A 24069-nucleotide genomic window follows, 5' to 3' on the forward strand; every position below is an offset into this window, starting at 1 on the left:
GGTTTTGCATTCAGGAAGAAAGAGGTCATTGTCTCCCTCTACTCTTCCCTCATTAGGCCAATCATCAAGTACAATGCCCCATTTGGTATGTACCTCACTGGACACCTGCAACAACTGGAGAGGCCACAAAGTACTTCATAAAGAGGATCCTAGGCCTTCACCACTTGTCCTATATGGACAGACTCAAAAAACACTAGTTATTCTCTGTCTCATACCGCCTACGTAGAGGCGATCTCTGCTTGACTTACAAAGCCATGTCTGACCTAGCTCTGTTTGAAATGCTACATCTAAAGAAATCCCAATCCCTCTGCACCACACGCTACAAAGACCTCAACTTCATTACCACAATCAACAGAACATGCTGGAGGGATAGGTTCATAACCCAGAGACTGCCTATGCTATGGAATAGACTTCCCATACATGTCAAACAGAGCACCTCACTGGCCCTTTTCAAGAGAAATCTTGATGAGTGGATGGAAAATAGAAAAGTCACCCTGGGGATCACTCTAGTGGCTCTACTCGACAGAGGCACTGGGAACTAAGGTCAGGTGGCACGATGCCAGGGTAATCCTATGGGCTAGGCTTGTAAAGGCTCCAGGGCCATTAGCCTAGTACACACCTATGAACCTATGAAATCTAGTTAGGTCATTGGAAACTTCTTCTTCTCATTTCAATAAGTGTCATGGGACTTTTTAATCCACCTGAGCTATCACCAGCTCTGGCAGAGAGGATCTCTGTTTAGACTCTCATCTGAAGGACAGCACAGTAAAGAATGTAGCAGTCCCCTCATGCTGCAGTGCAGTGTCAGTATTGGAAAACTAATCCAACTACCATATTTGGGAATAGAGTCTACACCGTTCTAATCTTTCAACACCAAAAGTAAGTCTGCTCCCCGCTGAGCCACTGACAATGATGGCTATTTAGTCTACCATCAATAACAGACTTGTAAGGTTTGACCTAGTAGTCAAGTATGGGAACATATGTAGACATTAATCTGACCTTTGACCAATATATGGCCAAGGTAGTAAAAAAATCATTCTTTGTTACCCAACGTCTAAGTAAGGGCATGACATTCAGGTCCAAGGAAGTCATACTGCCACTTTATTAGGCCCTTATCAGACCAATCATTGAGTATAATGCCCCCTTCAGCATATATCTAGCCAAACATATGCAACAGTTGGAATGCCGACAGAGATTCCTTACCAGAAGAATCCAGGGTATATAAACATTATCCTACACAGATTGCCTTAAAGCCCTATCTCTATACTTTGTCTCATATAGGTTACTGAGAGGCTATCTATGCCCAGCATACAAGGCATCCTTGGAAAGATCTCTGAAGGACCTTTTGCACATCTACAAAATGTACACCACTTGATCCAAGGATTTAAATTTTGCTTGTGACACAAATAAGACACATTGATGAGACAGATGTATGTCTCAAAGAATTCCCATTCTCTGGAACAGGTTCCCATGTGAATCAGAGTCTATCCCTAACCATATTTAAATGTAACCATGACCAATGGATGAGAATTTAGAAATTCACACTCTGTCTAGCCCTCATGTCTCTGATAGAGGTAGACAGTAATGCCCAAACTAACATAATCCCACATAGCCTCTAGAAACTTCCTAACGTACCCTTTCCTAATAAACACCCATGATACATAGGGACAGAACTGGGTTGGGTTGCACGGTTAGGCTTATAAAGTTGCTGGTGGTTGTTACCTTAGTATATAACTATGAACCTGCCCTTTAAGTAAATTTAACATTCAAGAGTCACTACATTCCTGCTTTCCTCCTCACCTTTCTGCACTTGATCCATGCCCTATTTAATACTTCTGTGAATTAGGTCTCCATCACACATTAGTTTAGCCCATACCGTACACCCACTACCCTCTCTGTAAAAATAACTTGATGTTCTTCGTCCCCCATTGCTGCAGTCCTTACTATTGGGTGTAGTCCGCTGTCCAGTCGGCCCGAATACCAGAGTATATGGCTGACGTCGGTCAGGGCGCATTAGACTGACGTCAGTACGTCAGGGTACTAATGCGCATGACCGACGTCATATCCTCAGTCTTTTTTGCCGCATGGTCCGATGCAGAAGCAGTTTTGCGAGTGCAGGTTGGCGTTCTGAAATATTTCCGAAACCGGAGTTTCAGACCGAAGCAGAGTTGGCTAAGTACCCGTGGGAACATTTTGTTTTTCTTGCCTCAGTATTTAACCGGATGTCAGAAAAGTGAATAACTGTATTTCTTGTGGGAAACAGATACCTCATAGGGATTACCATACCTTGTGTATACCTTGTTTAGGGCCTGAGCACGACGTTGTTGGTTGCCGCTCTTGTGCTAGGTTTAACAAACGCACTATTAAGAGGAGGTTAGACTGTGCCAGGTTAGTGTTTGGGAAGCGTTGCAATTATAAAATGCCGCCGGATGCTCCGACGCCCGCTTCGCCCAAGAAGCGCAAGGACAAAACAGCGAAGCCTAGGGTTGATGAACCGGCAGTCCCGGACGTCGGTTCTTTAGAAGGCTCTGTGGAGCCAGAGGTTTTGCCAGGAGTTTCCATGGAGTCTCAGGCAGAAACTTTACTGTTACAGGATGTGCCTTCTCAGGAGGTAGGCCAGGCTGAGGGGCTTCTCAGGTAACTGTTCTTCCTTCTCTTCACAAGGTAGTTAGAGCCTCTCCTTCTGTTGCCAAAACTTCTTTGAGAGGTAGGCCAAGTTCAGCTTCAGTGGTGGCTTCTCCTAGCATTTTGGGTTCTGTTCCTAAGAAACATATGCTTAAAATGGCAGAAGATTTGATTACTATGATTAGAGGTTCTATGCCCCCTCCTGATAAGAGGCCTAGGGTGGAACCGAGTTTGCTAGTTTTGAACAGTGTTCAGAGGCTTCTGAGTCTTCTGCGGAAGATTTGCAGGAGTATCCTCCTTATTCTGATTCTGATGTGGATGATTCCACTCCTACAGCTTCTCCTCCTGAGGATTTCTCATTTTCAGAGACTCTGCATTCCATGAGGGAACACTTTAAATGGGAAGGCCAGGATTACTCTGATTCCAGGAAAAGGCTTAGGGAATTCTTGTTTTACCCCAGCATAGGCCCTTAGCTATACCTCCTGTGTTGAATGTGGTGGAGGATGTTTTTGCAGAGGATTCCTGTACCCTCACTCTGAGCCTCCTGCTCCTGTTAATCCTGACAGGTATTATAGGGTGCCGGAAGCTCATAAGTATTTGTTTAAGAGTCCTAGGGCGGATCCAGAAACTGTTTCTCAGGGGCCTAAAGGTGTTAAGGCCTCTGTGGTTAAAAATCCTGTTCCCACTGATAAAGAGGCAAGGGCTTTGGATAGGTGGGGAAAGAAAGTATATACTTCTTCCACTCTAGCCATGAGAGCGTTGAATTGTCAGTTTCACATGCTAAAATATCAAAATTATCTCCTTTCTCAATTGAAATCTAAGGTGGATGCTTTGGCGGAAGGTATTGAGTGTAAAGAGTTGCTGGATTTGGTTCATGTGTCTGAACAAGTGGGTAAGCATTCTTTGCAATGTGGTTTTGATGCTGTACAGGCCTCCTCGAGGGTGGCTGCCACTAGTTCTGTTCTTCGCAGGCATGCCTGGTTGAGGGATCAGAATTTAGCTGAGCATGTTAAGACAAGGATTTTGGATGCTCCTTTACAGTCTGATGTGTTGTTTGGTTCGCCTGTGGAAGCAGTTTTAAAGAAAATGGAGGACAAAGCTAAGTCTATGCAAACTGTTAAAGATTTTTTGCAGGTGCAGCCACCGAAGTTTAGTAGAAATTGGCCTGCTAAGGGGTGGACATATCCTGCTTATGATTCCCAGTCTAGGGGTAGGTCTAGACGTGGTAGGGGCAGGGCTCAAGGTTCTTTTAGGCCTAGAACAGGGAGTTCACCTGCTCAGACTTCTGGTGAGGGCAGGGGTCAGCCCTTTCGTAAACAGACCCAATGACCTGCCTTTTCAGCTGCCAGTCGATTCTCGTCTGGCAGCTCCTTTGGGAGGAAGACTGTCTCTTTTCAAAGAAAATTGGGATTTAATTACTCAAGACAGATGGGTGTTGGATATCATTCACCACGGTTACAGGTTTTATTTCCACACAATGCCGCCTTTCAAAGGCATGCCAGACGTTCCTCCTCCACAAAGAAAAGAGGCTCACAAGCAAGTTTCTCAGTTACTCCAGATGGGGCCATTCAGCCAGTCCCTGTATCAGAAAGGGGCCTAGGATTTTATTCTCGCCTGTTCCTAGTACCAAAGAAGGGGAACACGTGGAGACCAATTTTGGATTTATCTATCCTCAACACTTATCTGGACATTCCCAAGTTCAAGATGTTGACGTTACAACAGCTTTTACCTCTGTTGGGCAAAGATCACTGGATGGTAACTTTAGATCTCAAGGAAGCTTACCTTCATGTGCCTATAAGGCTAAGTTGCAGGAAGTATCTGCGGTTTCGAGCTGGAAATTCTCATTATCAGTTCTCTGCATTGCCCTTTGGCTTATCTACTGCCAGAGTATTCACAAAGGTTCTGGCTCCAGTGATAGCTTACTTCAGGCTACAAGGAATTCAAATCTATCCTTACTTGGACGACTGCCTGATTCTGGCTCAAGAAAAGGAAGACCTTCTACAGCATCTGGAATATGTTATAGCAGTGCTAAGATGCCTAGGGTATTCTGTGAACGAAATAAAGTCCAGTCTAGTACCCTCTCAAGACATGTGCTTTCTGGGTGTGAGACTGAATACAGCAGCCCAGATGGCCTTTTTAACCCCGGACAAACAAAAGAGTCTATCACTTTACTTCCATCAACTATCTCATCAGTCCGTGCTGACTGCAAGGACAGTCCTTCAAGCATTAGGGTTCATGGCATCTTGTATTCTGGTGCTTCCCAATGCCAAACTGCATATGAGGAAGCTACAATGGTATCTCAAAATGTATGGACACAGCACTGCCAGGATTTGGACACTGTCATTCAAATAATACCTTGCCTTCAAAAAGAATTTTTGTGGTGGGCTCAGGAATGTCACCTAAACAAGGGACTCTCTGTGACCCGGCCAGAGGCGAGTCAGATTTTAACGACAGATGCCTCGGACATTGCTTGGGAGCTCATCTAAATGGAAAGTGGATACAAGACAAGTGGCCTGCCAGACTACAGCATCTACATATCAACATGAAGGAGATGTTAGCAGTCCAGTTTGCATTAATGGCTTTCAAGGAGTTACTTCTTCCAGGGCAGGTGTTGATTCTAACAGACAACACAACTGTCATGTGGTACATCAACAAGCAAGGGGAACACATTCTTATCCTCTATGCAGGCAAGCAATGATTTTATGGGAGACTGCGCTAAGCTTGCAACTAACTCTTCAGGCAAGGTTTCTGCCAGGAGCACAGAACTCCTTAGCAGATGTGTTAAGCAGGCAAATCATGGATCCCCACGAGTGGAAACTGGATCTTCATGTATTTCAGAAATTGACAGTGTCATGGGGAACTCCAGACATAGATCTGTTCGCTTCTCCACTAAACCACCAGCTGCCAAAGTATTGCACAAAGGGGTTTCATCACACAGCTTGGAAAGTGGATGCTCTGTCTTTCAGTTGGAAAAACCTTCATGTGTATGCCTTTCCACCTCTGCCTCTTCTTCCAAAGGTACTATTAAAAGTCAGACAAGACAGGCCAAGGATGATTTTGATAGCTCCAGATTGGCCTCGCAACACTGGTACCCACTACTACGGAGTCTGGTAAAGAAGCCTCCATGGCCTTTACCTCTGATTCCTCATCTGTTATCTCAGAAGGACGGTCATCTGCTCAATGTCAAGCTTCACTCTCTTCATCTAACAGCCTGGCATATTCTGTGTTGAAACACAACAGGTCTCACCTTCCTCAACAAGTTTTAAATGTGATTATGGAAGCTAGAAGACCTAGTACAAGGAAAGTGTACGCAGAAAAATGGAAGAGATTTTTATTTTGGAGTACAGCGAAGAATTTGGAGATTTCTGAGCCTAATTTGAGTGTGGCTCTTCAATATCTTACTGAGTTATTGGACAAAGGTTTGTCCTTCTCTTCCATTAAGATTCATGCTGCAGCAATTTCAGCTCACTCTGATTGTGACCCACCTTTGTTTTCGCATCCTTTGTTCAAGCAGTTTCTTAGAGGGGCAAAGAATATAAGACCCCCACGTAGAGCTCCTACTCCTGCTTGGGATCTCAATTTTATGTTGGAAAAACTTACTCTACAACCTTTTGAGCCTGCGGCTACTGCTGAATTGAAATACTTGTCATGGAAGACTGCTTTTCTGTTGGCTATTACTTCTGCAAGAAGGGTGTCTGAGTTGCAGGCCCTTATGGCAGTAGAGCCCTTTTGATTTTCCATAAGGATAGGGTATCATTACGTACTAATCCTTCCTTTATGCCTAAAGTGGTTTCTAGTGTGGCATTAAACCAAACTATTCATTTGCCTACTTTTATGCAGACCCCCAAAATAAAGGGGAAAAGATTTTGCACACTTTAGATGTACACAGGCAATTGCGTTATTATTTAAGCAGGACTAAGGATTTTAGGCAGTCTCAGCAGTTGTTTGTTTCTTTTGCTTTGAGTTCGCAGGGCAAGCCTGTGTCAAAACAAACTATTTCTAGGTGGATTGGCTCTTGCATTGCATTTTGTTATTCCCATCATGGCAAGGTGATTCCAGCTGGGATTAGGCCTCATTCCACTAGGGCTACTGCCACTTCAACAGCATTTCTAAGGGGGGTGGCAACTAAGGATATTTTGGAAGCAGCTACTTGGAGTTCAGTGCATACTTTCTCTAAGCATTATCACCTTCCTATCTACTCTAAGTCTAGGGCTGGTTTTGCCACAGCTGTTTTGCAAGGCATGTTGTCTGCTCCTGCTTCTTTATGATTTGCCAGCCTCCCTTACCTCTGCTTTGGGATTCTACCCAATAGTAAGGACTGCAGCAATGGGGCGAAGAACATAGTACAGTTTTGTACCTACCATAAATGTAGATGTTCGAGGATCCCCATTGCTTGAGTCCAATTTACCCTCCCTCCTTCCCTCTATGTTTAGGGGTGGTTGTGTAGGTGAGGTTCCATGCTGATATTCTTGTATATATTGTACATATTTTTGGTGCAGGTATTTTGGGCTTTGTCTTTTTAGGGTCTTCTGACATCTGGGGCAAGAAAAGACTGAGGATATGACGTCGGTCATGCGCATTAGTACCCTGACGTACTGACGTCAGTCTAATGCGCCCTGACCGACGTCAGCCATATACTCTGGTATTCGGGCCGACTGGACAGCGGACTACACCCAATAGTAAGGACTGCAGCAATGGGGATCCTCGAACATCTACATTTATGGTAGGTACAAAACTGTACTTTTTTACAGGTACTGGGGCAGCAAATTTATGCAAAACATTTATGGACATGTTTGTCTTTTTGGCTTTTCCCAGTGAGGGGTCGCCACAGCGGAACTCCGGTCCACTAATGATTGGCAGCCGATTTTTTTTTATGGCGCCGAGTTGCCAGCCCGATGCCCAATGTTCAGCGAAGGCACGCCCACCACACAGAAGGCACTCCAGCCGAGAATCAAACAGGAGAACCTCTTGCTGTGAGGCAACAACGCTACTGCTGTACCATTGTGGCTATCCAAAACATTTATGGACATAAATTTGCCAAACCCATATAATTTGGTTTATATAAGGAACAGGTTTGTGACTTTTGTTCAGACTGAGAAAATAAAGCTGCAAAACATATTTTATTGAGTGTGTATAACATTAGAAGTAAACATATCTAACCAAATAGCTGGCCTTTTACTTCATTTATCACTGACAGGGTATAAAATAAAAAGTACTAATAAGGGCAAAGTGATCACACAATTTCAATATAGAGATACAGATGTAGCTTTAATACCTGAAACAACAGTTTAAGTGCAGTTTTGAAAATGCTAACTCAGGATGTATTTATAATGCTTCCATTCAGGGATGGAAATACAGTATTCATCCAGTTTGCATAACATAGGGACAAAAAGTCACTTATATTTATCTGTAAGTGACATCATCATCTTCTTTCGGCTTTTCCCGGTTAGGTGTCGCCACAGCGAATCACCTGCACAAATAAAAGCATAATATTTCAGCTCAGTAATAACAAGCAAGATGGTAAATGCAGCTTCAACATAGATTACTTGAAAGTCAGTATACCTGCTATCAATGTGATAGTTCAGTATATGTGTGTGTGTGTGTGTATGTGTCTCTGAACACCAAGCTATTATTCATGAAAATCTTCATAAGAAATGTCAGTAGTTTTTGAGATACTATCTTGTATATTTTGCATCTAGTACAGATCTGATGACTCATTGTGATAGGTTAGTCTACAAAACATCATGTATATTTTTTTTTATAAAACATGAATATATAACTTTTGCTTGAGGTGGAAAACATGGCTATTGTTTCCTGTGAGTTATACATATTACAATAGTTTAATTGTACTATGCATGCTAGTGGTTTTCTTTGCAAAAACAAATAATATTCTAGTCATTCAGCTGTACCCTCTTGCCTATTAGTTGGGCTGTTACATGGTATGAAGTGCGGACTATTTTCTAAACAAATGACTCCTAAAACTGAATTATTGCTGTATGCTAATCTCAGGCCTCTCAAGCAATGATTCTGAATCCAAATGGAAAACTACATGGGAATAATCATTTTAGCTTCTAATCAGTGCTGCTATGCACCATGTCTGCAGGGATCAGAATGCTTTGTTTAACTTCTAAACAAAGGAAGGTTCTGTTACTTAGTTGTGTAATGACAATGAATGGCTTCCATGAATTCTTAGAGTGCAGAAAAAATTATTTCATGAATCAATATGCCCATCCCTCCTGACCTTAACTATAAATATGGCATTTCTACGACTGTCGAGCGATGTACAGAGGTAGAAATAACACGCCAAATGTAATGCATATGCCTTTATAAGTAGCAAAGGAATGCTGATCATGTATTAGCAAACTGGAAGCAATGTAATGTAAACAAGAATTACTTTTTTATAAGCAGTCCACAATAACTTGCACTATAATAGAATTTCTTAGTAAGCAGACGAGAATATAAAAAAATGCAGTGTTTTAGAGAGGATTGATTTCTTGTCCTATTTGGTATAGACCATCTGGAACCACATAGCCTTCTCTGTTTCTGAAGTGTAAGTGGTGACCAACCTAAATTTATATCACACGTGGTACTATTTTAAAATGCTAATTTTGTTTAATATCTGTTAAGTGTTTCTTCAGACCCTCTTGAGATATGGTCAAGTAGCAATCCTAGAATTTATTGTAACATTAAAGAGCTTATTATACAATGTTCTAAAGGTTAGCAGGGCAAAACCATCCATTTATAGAGTCTCAGATCTGTCCTGCAGTTATAGTTATACAGTTTGCATTTTATGGTTTGCACACACTTGATTTTACTGTAATTTGTAGGAAAGTGTTTCTGACAGACCACTAGAATGAAATGTAATTGTAATCCAAAGTAGTCAGGTGTTAATGCATACAGTATGTGTCAGCTGTTCAGAAATTCATTTTTTGCCTGGGACTGCACACCACCTGCAGTTAATTAGAGTAGGTGACTCATTTAGATAGGACAATGACAATTAAGTTGCTAAATAAGAAGCTCTGGTGACACACACATGAACATTCACAACCACTCACTCAGACAGATCAGCCAAGAAGTGGTGATATTTAAACACATCAATAAAATGCTGGAATCAGCACACCAGTTAATAAAGTTAAGTCAGTACTAAGAAACACATGCTGAGCTTTTGAAATTATTGTGCCATCAAATGGAAGCATTTTAGTCCTGGCAGAGGTGGTAAATTCCATTTTATGATACTCCTGCAAGGGATAATTTATAATAGTTAAGCGGCAAGAAATACAAAGGAGTGAATTAGAACATCAGCAATGTCATGGTTGAGATAGAAACTTTTAGCAATATTTTACAGATGGTTAACAGCAGAATAGACAGAGTAGTTAATCTGGATGTAAATGTGCAGGGTCAGATCAAAATCCCTCCAAGAATCCGTACAGCTGCAGATGAATAATTATCCAATGTGCCAAGGAAAAGGGCCAAATTAGAGTCAGCGGTTTAAAGAGTTGCTTGCATTTCAGGGAAAGTGTGCTTTTCAAATCAATTCCTCTTCTGCTGTGTGTGTATGTCCTGCATTATCTCATCTGCTTTTTTTAGTGATATGAAAATTAACATGCAGATCCAACCATTTCCCTGGGGCTTTATCTGCTACTGCATTTTTATATGTGAAATATATGCCATGCACACCATGCCTTAATTATTTACACAGAGCCTAGAAACAATTTCATAAAGACAATTAGAAACGATACAGATGGAGCTGTTGAAAAACAGAAACTATGAAAATGTACTATATTTTAAATATTCAGAACTTTTCCACAGAATTAATTCATGAACAACTCGGCCATGTTAACAGTTAAGAAAAATTATTCATACTTGTACTCAGACGTTGAGCTTCACATGATAGCTGTGCAAAAGCATTGGCTGATTCCAACCAAACTGTTAACAGCAAAATAAACACTGAGAGCATATATGTTGTTTCAGAAAAGTTTATGCCCTATCTTACTGCTTTCAGAATCGGAACAAAAAACAAAGAGGCCTCTTCGAGTTGCATAAAATATTTACTGGTGTCTCCTGGTACCTCGGCTCATGCCTTCATGGGATAAATTACACACCAGAAAACCATTCCTCATGTAGTGCATCAATTAACACAACATTCTAAACATATTCGTGTTAAAGTGAAAGCATCCCATTAACCAAAGGACATAAAATGAGTCAAGAAAAACTGCTGTTCCCATTATTTCCCATGCAAAATTAAACATTAAAATTTACTTCCAAGTTTAATGCAAAGTGTTAAAATTAACAATATATTTGGTTTCCAAAGCTAATAGTTTATTTGTGAACATTTTACCCTGTTGACATAAAGGTTTTCCCAATACACCGAAAAATAAAGTAGAATCTGAACCCCCATGACAGGTACAGAAATGGTTGGCAACTGGGCTATCCAATCTGCTGTGTCTAATATCCCCCAAATGTTCACGGATGCGCTTCTTAACCTGTCTCTTCATTTGTCCTATATGCCATTTTACAACAAGACACCCACAGCCAATAACATACACTACCCCACTAGAACTGCAGGTGAACCTATATGTGGCTCTATACACCCTATTATTGATCTTGGTACCATTCAGATTCCTAACCTTAGGACAAATTTTACAACCTGAATAGGGGGAACACCCTGCTTGAACATTAGTGTTTATACTTAGATTTCTGTTACTAAGCAATTCCTTAAGATTCAAAAATCTTCCATATGAAAAGGTAACCTTCTCAGGGAACAAACCTCTAGTAGTATCACCCTGCATAACAATTGGCCAAAATATTTTTACCAAACTACTTAACATTTCTGAAAAGGCCGAAAATCTGCTAACAAAAGCAACTTTTACTATTCATGATTGACCTGTACCTACTGGCTGATCCTCCTTATAAACTCCCCTCTCTCATGGATACCCAAAACTCTTTCTTCTGCCCTCTCTAATAAATCCACCCGATATCCCCTAGCTACTAACCTCTCCCTGACTTTCAAAAATTCTTCTGAAATCAAACTATTATCATACATATTATTAAAAATACGTCTGCATTCCCCAGTGAATCCAATAAATCGGGGGGGGGGGGTGCATGCTTGACACGATGAGAAAATTATTAGCAGCCATTTCCTTTGTGTAAGGTCTAAACTGAACCTTCCTATCCTTACCAACATACAGTTTTAATCCCAAAAATTGTATGAACTCTCTATGATAAACGTAAATGATAATCCAAAATTATTTTCTTCCAAATCCGTCATGAATTTTTGGAAATCTTCAATTTCCCCTTTACATATAAAAATCAAATTGTCTATATATCTCTTATAGATGACTATGTTATTAGAAAAAAATCCACTATTGTAAATAAAAACTTGCTAAAAAAAATACATAAAAATAATAACATATGACGGGGCAAATTAAGCCCCCATAGCAGTACCCCCCGTTTGTAGATATATATCTGATTTTCAAATGCAAAACAATTGTGTTAAAATTCCAACAGCTGTAAAATGTAGTTAGTCCTGGGACCTTCCCCCAGAATTCTAGCTACTGCCTCTATTCCCAACGAATGACTTATGGTGGTATATATAAGATATATATATATTATAAGAAAATAAAATCAAAATAAACGGAGGTCCTAGTCTCCCAGCAAATTGTGCTCTGTGGAAACTGAAGTGCATGTAAGCTCCTGTTGTTTAATGTTTTGGTCCTTTAAGAAGGAAATGTTATCTAACTCCCTACTCACACTGATCTGAGTATAATTCTGATTTTTTTAGTTTGAGCCCCAACAGCGTGCACACTCGCAGGGTTTCCTAGCTTTCATGGTAGGTGGCAGCAAACAGCCACAGATCTTCCCAAAGAGCCTTCGCCTGTACAGCCTACTTAAGGCTTTCTGGTCCAAACTATCATTATAGTGTTCTTTCCAGGACTACCTTTCTACCCTGTCTGTATTTAGACTTTACTCTAAGTAGCATCCTTAAACTCTGGCTATAAAGTTAATTAAATTACTATCTAGAGTCACTGTCACTCTGTCAGTGCAGTGCCCTTGCCTGCAGACACTGATACATTTTTGGCACTCACCTCTGCTGGTTTTGCCCCCACTCCGTTCGCCCTGCGGGCTCACTCTGCTACCCTACCCCCAAATTCCACCCACCCCCACTACCTCTAGACTTATACATATCCATAATAACCTGATTCAAGCCCTCCTCCAATTATCTGTCCCAATCAATTATCAATACCACCTTTCATAGATGACACCTGAACCCCACCTCACAACACCACTACTACCATTCCTACTTAAATTACAATGCAAATCCTTCTACCCTCACTCCTACTTGCCCTTACATCCCTATCCTACACCACATCCATACAAACAAGCATCCCCCTAGACAATAGTTCCTTCCATACAACACATAGTATAAAATCCAACCACCCCCGAATACATTTCAAAGTCTGTCCAACACAATTTAACACTAGTATTATCCTACACACTCCAAAGTCCTACCCACTATCAACCAACAATAAGAAAGCAGCTTATGTATCCCTCTCTAGCCTAACCTATGCCATCAAACACCTTTCCAGACTCAGCAAAATACTCCTTATCACTGGTGACATACACCCAAACCCAGGACCCTCTTCCTCTGATCTCCCCAAAAGATCTCAAACTGATCTCCTAATAATTAACATCAACAGTAGAAGTATTTCCAAGAAACTCCAAGAACTGCATGCTTTTATTACTCACTACTCTCCTGATATTCTAACTATTACTGAGTCTTGGCTAAAACCACATATCCCTAGTGAAGAAATCCTACCACCAGGTTATAACATCATAAGGCAAGATAGAACAAATAGGAAAGGTGGTGGAGTAGCAATACTGTTTAAAAATGAAATAAACCTAAAGCCATTCCACACCCCTCTACCTACATTTCCTAGTGCCGAAATCATAGCCTCTACCCTATCATTAAACAAGAATAAAACAATTAACATTCTGTACTGCTATATTCCTCCTGGAAATAATTCACAAGTCATAGAAGAAATCCTTCACTGGCTTAATCTGAATTCCCCTCAAGAAACAATCTTACTAGGCGACCATTAATACTGACTGACTAGCTTGCAGCTCTAGCAGCCCCACTAACCAAATAAACCTCTATGGCTTCACCCAACTAATTCTGGAACCCACCAGAATTGATAAAAGAAACCAAAAACAAACTATTATTGACTGAACACTAGTGAATAACCCTAAACACCACTATCGGACTGGTTGTTTACCAGATATACTCAGTAACCATCTGCCCACTTTTCTCCTAAGGAAATACACAACTAGTCAAAAATTCATTACTTCTAGACTAATCAGAGAGATGATCGCAACTGTACCACAGACAACCTAAATAGTATTCTAAAGCAATGTAACTGGCAGCCTCTAAAAACCCTTCACCTTGATCAAGCAGTATAATACTTTAATAAGACACTCATCTCAGTTCTAAACTCCATTGCACCAGAGAAAAAGATCAAAACTCAGACTAACTATGCTCCCTGGTTAAGCAGGGACACAAGAGCCCTACTAAAATCCAGAGACAAGGTCTGGAAGAAACGGAAACAAGAAAACACCTATCAAACTAAATAAAACTATAACCAACTCAGGAACCTAGCTAAAAAAACATACTAAACTAGACAAACAAAACTACTTCTTTGATCTCCAAAACAAACACCCAAATAATCCCCAAAAGTTATGGCACAGTATCAACTCCCTACTGAAACCTGGCACTATCGCTACCCCCACCCCTTCCACCTCCAATGCAAACAATAATGATATAGCTTCCCAGTTTAACTGTTATTTCTTAAATTCAGTCCAAACTCTGTCCAACCAAATACATAACTCTAACAACTTATCAGCCACAACTGCAGGAATCCCTCCCTGCAGCACTACTAATCTTACATCTTTCTCTCTCTCACCTGATGTTCATCATGTTACACTGCTGCAGTCATTAAACTTGGGTTATCCTGCCGTCAGGCGGTCCCGTAGTCGGCCAGAGTTCCAAAGTCTTGGTTCGGCGTCGGTTGCTGTTGCCTCTTCCTTAATGTCAGTGCGCCAGGGGTATATAAGATGCATCCACCGCCATTTTCTTCAGTCTTTCTTGCCGCACGGTGCCCGAAGCAGAAGCAGTTCGCAAGTGCTGGTCGGCCGACTCCTGAGATTTTCGAAGTCGAATTTCAGATCCGAAGTCTTCAATAAAGCTAAGTAACCCATTGGGGAAACTTTTTTCTTGCCTCAGACCGATGTCAGAAAAAGTTAATAATTGTATTTCTTGTGGGAAGCAAATACCTCATAAGAAATTCCACTCTTACTGTATTCCATGCCTAGGCCCTGTTCACGACGTCACTAGTTGTCAGTTTTGTGCTAGATTTAACAAACGCACTATAAAAAGACGTTTTGATTTTGCTTTACACTACTTTAGCTGAAGGTTCAATTATACTATGCCATCGGATCAACCGATGACCACAATTCTGAAAAAATGCAAAGACAAGGCTAAAGACAGGCATCCGAGGTCCAAAACCGATGACAAAACCTCTTCCAGGCCAGTCGCTGGTTCGCCGGTCCTCAGTGAGGTGCTTTCGCAGCTCCTGACACCCGCTACCTCAGAGCCACAGGCCGCCTCCGACTCCACGTGGAGACCACTAGGCCCCTGGAAACTCAAGGTATTGGGCCTACGGAAACGAATCCCTCAGATGGGTCCAGAGCCGCTGAGCAGGCATCGGCTTCTGAGGGTGTTTTCAGACCTTCACAACTTACCATTAAAGCAACAGCCAAGACAAAAGTACCATTAAAGACAAAGAAGCAAGTACAGCATTCTCCTGGACAGTCCTCCATGCCTAAGAAACAGATGCTTAAAATGGCTGAAGACCTCATTACTCTAATCAGGGGTTCCCATCCCCCTCCTGAGAAAAGGCCTAGGCAGGATACAGACTATGATTCCTCTGATCAGGTTTCCATTTCCTCTGATTCCTCTTCAGACCAGGGATACTTTCTACCCCCCTATGAGGACTCTGATGCTGAAGAATCTCCCTTCAGCCTCTCCTCCTGAGGATTATTCTTTTGGGGAAACTTTACATACCATGAGGGAGCATTTCCATTGGGAAAGTCAGGATTATTCAGAATCCAAGAAAAGGCTCAGGGATTTCTTTTTATTGCCTCAGCACAGGCCCCTGGCTATTCTGCCTGTGCTAGATATTGTGGATGATGTGTTCTCTGAATCCAGCTTATCTCGTGATTCTTTGCCCCCTGCACCAGCTAAGCCAGATAGGTATTATAGAGTCCCTGACACTCACAACTTTCTTTATAAAAATCCTTCTGCTGAACCAGAAACTATTTCCCAGGGTCCGAAAGGGGTTAAGGCTTCCATTGCAAAAAATCCAGTACCCTCTGACAGAGATTCCAGAGCTTTGGATAGATGGGGGAAGAAAGTTTACACCTCTGCAACTTTAGCAGTAAGGGCTTTAAATTGTCAGTTTCACATGTTTAAGTACCAACAATATTTAATGGCTCAGTTAAAACAGAAAATGCTTGCAAGCTCAGAACCTCCTGACTGTAAAGAAATGCAGGATTTATTGCATGCAATTGAACAGGTGGGAAAACATACTCTGCAATGTGGTTTTGATTCTTTAGAGGCCTCTTGTAGAGCCGCAGTTACAGGTTCTGTGATTCGAAGACATGCTTGGTTAAAAGAACAGAGTTTACCTGATCATGTTAAGGCAAAATTATTGGATGCTCCTTTACAGCATGATACCTTGTTTGGTGTTAAGGCAGAAGAGATGTTAAAGAAAATGGAGGATAAAGCTAAATCTATGCAAACAGTCAAGGATTTCTTACAGGTACAGCCACCTCGATTTAGCAGAAATTGGCCAACAAAGAATTGGTCCTTTCCAGTGTCAGACAGGCCGCAGAGAGGCAGATACAGACGCCCAAGAGGCAGATCTCAACTCCAAGGATCTGACAGACAATGACAGTGGGGCACCTCAACCCCAAAAGGAGGTGAGGACAAGTCTCAGCCTTACAGGAAACAGTCCCAATGACTTCCTCCTTCGTACGCCAAGCACTTCCCTTTTGGCAGACCCCTTAGGGGGAAAACTAGCACTTTTTTCTCAAAACTGGCAAATAATCACCCAAGACAAATGGGTTCTGAATATTGTGTCTCAAGGTTACAGGTTCCACTTTCATACTTTACCAAGGCTAAAAGGAATGCCAGACCTGCCACAAAATCAATGGGCAGAGGCACAAAAACAAATTTCAGCTCTCATGGACATGAGAGCTATTCAAAAAGTACCACAACAGGAACAAGGACAAGGATTTTACTCAAGACTCTTCCTGGTCCCCAGAAAGGACAAGGCCTGGAGGCCCATACTAGACCTTTCAATTCTAAATATTTACCTGGATATTCCGAAATTCAAAATGTTGACATTACAGTAGCTTCTACCCATACTGGGCAAGAAGGCTTGGTTTGTTACTCTGGACCTCGAAGAGGCATACCTGCATGTCCCTATCAGACAAAATTGCAGAAGATACCTCAGATTCAAAGCTGGTACAATACACTACCAATTCTCTACACTGCCCTTTGGCTTATCTACTGCACCCAGGGTCTTTACAAAGTGCCTGGCACCAGTAATTGCATTTTGCAGACAAAAAGGAATTCAAATATATCCATACCTGGATGACTGCCTCATTCAAGCAGAGACAAAGGACATTCTTCTACAGCATTTGGCGTTTGTAAAAAAGTTGCTAATTTCTCTAGGGTACACAGTAAATGAAAATAAGTCAAAATTAGTGCCCTCACAACAGATTATATTCCTGGGTGCCAGCTTAAATACAACGGCCCAGATGGCTTATCTCACGCCAGACAAACAAGTTCAACTAACTCAATATTTTCAATTACTGGCAAAAAAGTCCCATCTCCCTGCAAGAAAAATATTGCAGGCCCTGGAATTCATGGCATCCTGCTTACTACTAATACCATATGCCAGACTGCATATGAGGAAATTACAATGGCACCTAAAAAGTGTTTGGACTCAACACTCTCAGTTTAGAAGCAGTAATACCAATGATTCCCTGCCTACAACAGGAGTTTTGATGGTGGGCACAGGCATGTCACCTAAACAAGGGTCAGCCTTTTACCCTACCCACAGCCAGGCAGACTCTAACAACAGATGCTTCGGATTACGCCTGAGGAGCACACATGGCAGGAAAATGCATTCAGGGCCAGTGGACCACAGACCAGATGCATCTTCACATCAATCAAAAAGAGATGTTGGCTGTTCAAAATGCTCTAACAGCTTTCAAGGACCTTCTGCATCCAGGACAATTATTATTAAAGACAGACAACACCACAGTAATGTGGTACATAAACAAGCAAGGGGGCACTCATTCTTATCCCCTATGCAGGCAACCCATGACCTTGTGGAACACAGCTGTGACGTATCAAGTTTAACTGCAAGCACCATTCCTGCCAGGAAAGAAAAATACTCTGGCAGACGATCTCAGCAGAAATATCATGGACCCTCACGAATGGAAATTGAATCCACAAATCTTCATCATGGTAATGCAAAAATGGGGATGCCCAGACATAGATCTTTTTGCCTCCCCACTGAATTGCCAACTACAAAAATTCTGCACAAGGACTTATCACACACAAGCATGGAAAGTGGATGCTCTCTCATTCAGCTGGAAAAGCCTAAAAGTTTATGCCTTCCCACCACTGCCTCTCCTCTCAAAGGTACTCCTAAAAGCCAGACAAGAAAAACCACAGATGATCCTGATTGCTCCAGACTGGCCACGCCAGCACTGGTACCCAATCTTAAAGAACTTAGCTCAGGGCCCACCGTGGATTTTGCCTCAAATTCCACACCTTCTGACTCAACAAATCAATCTGATCCTGCATGGTCAGCTCAAAACCCTAAACCTGGCTGCATGGCAGATTCATTAGTCAAACAGGCAACACCTCTCTCTAAAGCTGTTATGGATGTCATTTTGGAGGCCAGGAGGCCTAGCACCAGGAAAGCTTACTCAGAAGAATGGAAGAGATTCTGTGCCTTGACCCTTTTGTCCCAAACATCCTTCAGAGTTTACAATACTTAACTGAGATGCTGAACAAAGGCCTATCCTTCTCATCAATTAAGATCCACGCCTCTGCCATTTCAGCACATTACAACACGGACCCTCCTTTATTCTCTCACCCCTTGCTAAAGCAGTACCTCAGAGGGGCTAAAAACATAAGACCACCCCGGAGAGCACCAACACCAACTTGGGACCTGAATTTCGTTTTGGAAAAACTGGCCCTGCCACCTTTTGAGCCAGCCAATACAGCCAATATAAAATTTGTATCATGGAAAACAGCTCTGCTCCTGGCAGTAACTTCAGCACGAAGAGTCTCACAGCTACAGGCATTAATGGCAGTGGAACCTTTTATAATTTTTCATAAGGACAGGGTTTCTTTAAGGACAAACCCTACCTTTATGCCAAAGGTGGTATCTAGCGTGGTTCTTAACCAAACCATCCATTTGCCAACTTTTTATCCAAACCCCCAGAATAAAGGGGAGAAACTTCTGCACTCTTTGGACATACACAGGCAGCTATGCTTCTACTTGGACAAAACAAAAGGTTTCAGGAAAACTGAGCAACTGTTTGTAGCATATGCTGCAGGATCACAGGGCAAGGCTATCTCAAAGCAGACTATATCCAAAGGGATAGGACACTGTATTCGTTACTGCTACACACAGCATGGAAAATCAGTCCCTAATAACATCAGGCCACATTCCACCAGGGTAACAGCCACTTCAACAGCCTTTCTCAGAGGAGTACCTACCAAGGAAATTTTGGAGGCTGTAACTTGGAGTTCAGTGCACACCTTTACCAAGCATTACAACTTGGCTCTTTACTCTAAATCCAGAGTAAGATTTGCCACAGCAGTTCTTCAGGGCCTCATAGCCAATCCTAACTCTTTATAGACCAGCCACCCAACCTTAGCTTTGGGATTCTACCCAAGTGTAATGACTGCAGCAGTGTAACACTATGAACATAGTACAGGTTTGTACCTACCATAAATGTAGATGTTCGAGTGTTCACACTGCTGCAGTCCAGGTTACCCTCCCTCCATCCCCTCTGAACTAGCTGGAGTTATCTATACCTTTCTATCCTATACAACCTTTGTGGTGTATTTGCTTGTAACTGAAGGTATTGTTTTTATTTTCTATGTATATTTTTTACTAGCAATATGTATTGCCTACCTACTTGGGGGCACCTGACATCTGGGGCAAGAAAAACTGAAGAAAATGGTGTTGGATGCATCTTATATACCCCTGGCGCACTGACGTCAGGGAAGCGGCGACAGCAACCGATGCTGGACCAAGACTTTGGAACTCTGGCCGACTACGGGATCGCCTGATGGCAGGATAACCCAAGTGTAATGACTGCAGCAGTGTGAACACTCGAACATCTACATTTATGGTAGGTACAAAACTGTACTTCCCTACATCTAAAATCAAACAACTCCTCCACACCCTAAAATCTACTACTCTTGCAGCAGACAGAATACCTGCAAAATTTCTAAAAATCGCAGCTGACTCTCTATCCTACCCAGTCTCAATCCTAATAAACAGGTCCATTCAAGAAGTCAATGTACCTCAGCTATGGAAAATATCTTACATTATACCTCTGCATAAAGGTGGAAAATCTTATGACTTTTCCAACTATCGGCCTATAGCTATACTATCCCACTTATCCAAGCTCTTAGAGAAATGCATACATTTCCAAGCCATGCAATACTTGAAAACAAACAATCTTCTCTCCTCCACCCAACATGGATTCCGGTCTCACCATAGCACAACTTCTGCCCTTCTCTCCTTTACCAATCAAGTTAACTATCATAGAAGCAAAAATAACTATGTATCTGCTATCTTTTTGGACCTGTCAAAGGCATTTGACATGGTCTCACATCCTAAACTATTGGATGCTCTCCACTCACTATCCTTTACTTCTCTCACTATCTCCTGGTTCAAAAGTTACTTATCGGACAGAAAACAATCTGTGCAATGGCAAAATCAACTATCCCCTCCTCTCCCTAACTCCATAGGGGTACCACAAGGCTCAATATTAGGCCCACTTCTCTTCTCTATTTTTACAATTTATACACTGCCTCCAAACAAGCCTCACTAATACAGTATGCAGATGACTTTACACTCATCTGTGCAGCCCCATCTGTCAACACCTTGCAAGAGCAAGCCCGAGAATCATTCTCTGCCATTGAAACTTGGATCACAGACATCCAACTTGTCCTAAACCCCAACAAAACAAAACTTCTCTTGTTTACCCCTAACAAAACTAAAGCTACTCCCACTGATTTCTCTATCTTATCAAAAAATGGAACTATCATTTCCCCATCCACCAACACAAAGCTCCTATGGATAGAAATAGACAACAACCTATGTTTTGATCTACACATAGCTCAAACTATCCAGAAAGTTCATAAAAAATGGGAACCCTTTATAGAGACAAAAACTTCCTCACAGACAAAGCAAGACTCACTCTAGCTCAAACTCACCACCTATCAACACTTACCTACGCTGCTCCAATCCTGACACATATTAAAAAATCACTCCTGGACAAACTAGAGTCATGCTATAATAAAATAGCCAAATTTATTAACAGCTCCCCTTTCAGAACACATCACTGCCAAGTACTAAAACAATTACAATGGCTAGAATTCCAACACCTACTATCTTACTTACATCTCACTTATGCTTTCAACATCATAAACAACCCAGAGAAAATTCCAACCCTACAACAGCTACTAACCTCCTACTCTTCCAGTCGCCCTCTCCGCTCATCAAACAAACCTCTCCTCAGTATCACATCTGCAAACAACACTGCAGGCAAAGCCCTTTTCTCCCACATCATAGCTAAAAAATGGAACAACCTTTCCACTAATATATCCTCTGAACAACAAACTTTAACTTTAAAAGACTATTAAAACCACATCTCAGGAAAAGCTGGATCTGTCTATGTATCACTTGAAAATTGGTATATCTTCTCTCCTCCTCCACAACACTCTATTATCTACACTTGTGCTTACACACTTACATATACTCACTTCCAATTAAGCCACACTGGCTTGCTACCTCTTTCAGTGTACACTCACTAGGAATGTAAACAGTCATTTAAAATAGCAAATGTTGTCACTACCATTCCTTTGTAATATTTTTGTCTACAGATATTGTAAGATATTGTTATTTTCATGTAACCTTCTTTGAATTACTGTGATACATTCTTGTATATGTCTACCTCTAAATATTTGTATTTTTTGTACTTATTCACATTGTATTGTTTTTGTTTTGTTTTCTTCTTGTCAAATGTGGAGCTTTTCTCCCCGGGCATCCACTGAAAATGGACCTGGTCCAGTTGGATTTTTCCCGGTTAACAAATATAAAATAAATAAAATAAATAAAAATAAATAAAATAAAAGTATAGAGTGCCTTAACATCAACACACGCCCAAAAATAATTGGCCTGCCAATCCATCCCTTCAACTAGATCACACAAATCCTTACTGTTCTTAATATGTGATGGAATTCGCAAAATGTGATCCTTAAACTGCGAGTCTAAAAAAATTCCTACATTCTGTAAATAAGACCCCACCCCCAATATTATTGGCCTTCCAGGGGGAGCTGATAAATACTTGTGAATCTTAGGAATTGTGAAAAACTTGGCTCTCCTAGGATTCCTAATGTGAAGCTTTCTCACGTCACAAATACTAAAAAAAAGCAAGTCTTTCCCCTTCCTCTAATAATTCCAATAGCAAGGAATTAAACTCAGCAGTTGGATCACTATTTAACTTTAAATAAACATTTTCATCATTTAACAGGCCAAAAAACATCTTTTTGTATTGCTCCCTGGCTAAAATTACCCAGTTGCCACCTTTATCTGCTTGTGTAAAAAAACACATTCTTGTTTCATTACATATGCTTTGCAACATTAACCATTCTTCCCTAGTCAAATTGCACAATTTTAGATTTTTTGCTTTTTTTACAAAAACATTACATTCACATTCAATTTCTTTACACAATGTTGACTCAAAAACATTAATGACCATAGTATTTTTAGGAGGAATAAAATTACTAACATACAGTACTGCAGGTACCTTAAGTTTCCCATATCCAGTAACAAAAGCCACCCCCAAACTTTCATTGTCATTAACACACCCATCATGAATATCCTCTTCATTCAAATCAACAAACTAATTTTTGTATATTGATAAATCCAAAAGGGAACTGTCAGAATCAGTAAAAACGTCATCTGACCCAGATTCTCTAAAACTTACTGAATTTTCTTGAATACTTTTCTTGTGAAAAAACATCTTTTGATTCAACTTCCTACAAAAACAAACTACTTCAATGAATAAATCTGCTAGGCATGGGAAATATGTGGGAACAGTTTTTACACCCTTATTCAATAACCTCTTCACACCATGATATAAAGTTAAAGGTGAGAGATTAATAACGTCCAACTGTCCAGACTCAATCTTTCTGTTCACCTCCTGGTCCCCGACGTGAATCAATAATGCCAATAGCCCTCGCAACATCAGAAGCCGTTATCTCCTTCTCCTCTTGTTGCTGATGCCATTGCTCACTCTGCCACCTCCACTGTTTCCCTGCCACTTCTGGCCTCTGCCGCTCGACTGCTGCTGTGAACCACCATACTGGAACTGCTGTTGTGGCATTTGAAATGTTTTGTTTCATTTGTACATTTAAATTTTCGAACAAAACACTTTTTTTACTACTAGACGCTGCTTCTCCAGATGAAAAGGAAGAATCTCGTGATGTGATAGGGCTTTTCTCATCTTGTTGGCCACTACTTCTGCCCCTCTTCGGGTTCCTCTGCCATGAAAAAATTAAATTACTTTCATAGTCCCTCATGTCATGTTCCATCTTACACTTTTTTTGAACAATAATGTCCCCTTCTACCTTGGAAATCTTTGCTCTAATAACTCCCATTTTGTCACAGAAAACTTCCTCTGACACAACCATTGAGAGCTCCTCCTGCAACTGGAGGATATCCGCTTGCAACTTATCATGTGCCCTACGATTATGCTTGATCAAAATCTTTAACCAAGCTGAGGTGCATGACAAGGATACCGTCTTCCCCTCTTCTAAAAGATCAACCTCCTCTTCAGTAAAATCAAATGCTGGAAAGTGGTCCACCTGGAGACAACAAGGAGTCAGATTAGAAGTACCATATTTATCTAAAAGCTTTGTGTCATAAAAGAGGGTTACCTCCTTGATTAGCAGTCTCTCCAACTTATCAAAGTCACTTGCGCATTGACACATCACCCAAGGACCACAAATCCCCCATAGCAAATTTCTCCTCCCTTTGCTTCCATAACTCTGAAAAGATTAAC

The sequence above is a fragment of the Protopterus annectens genome, chromosome 14.part0, assembly GCF_019279795.1.
Source record: "Protopterus annectens isolate FY-2018-M chromosome 14.part0, PAN1.0, whole genome shotgun sequence".
Lineage (NCBI taxonomy): Eukaryota > Metazoa > Chordata > Ceratodontiformes > Protopteridae > Protopterus > Protopterus annectens.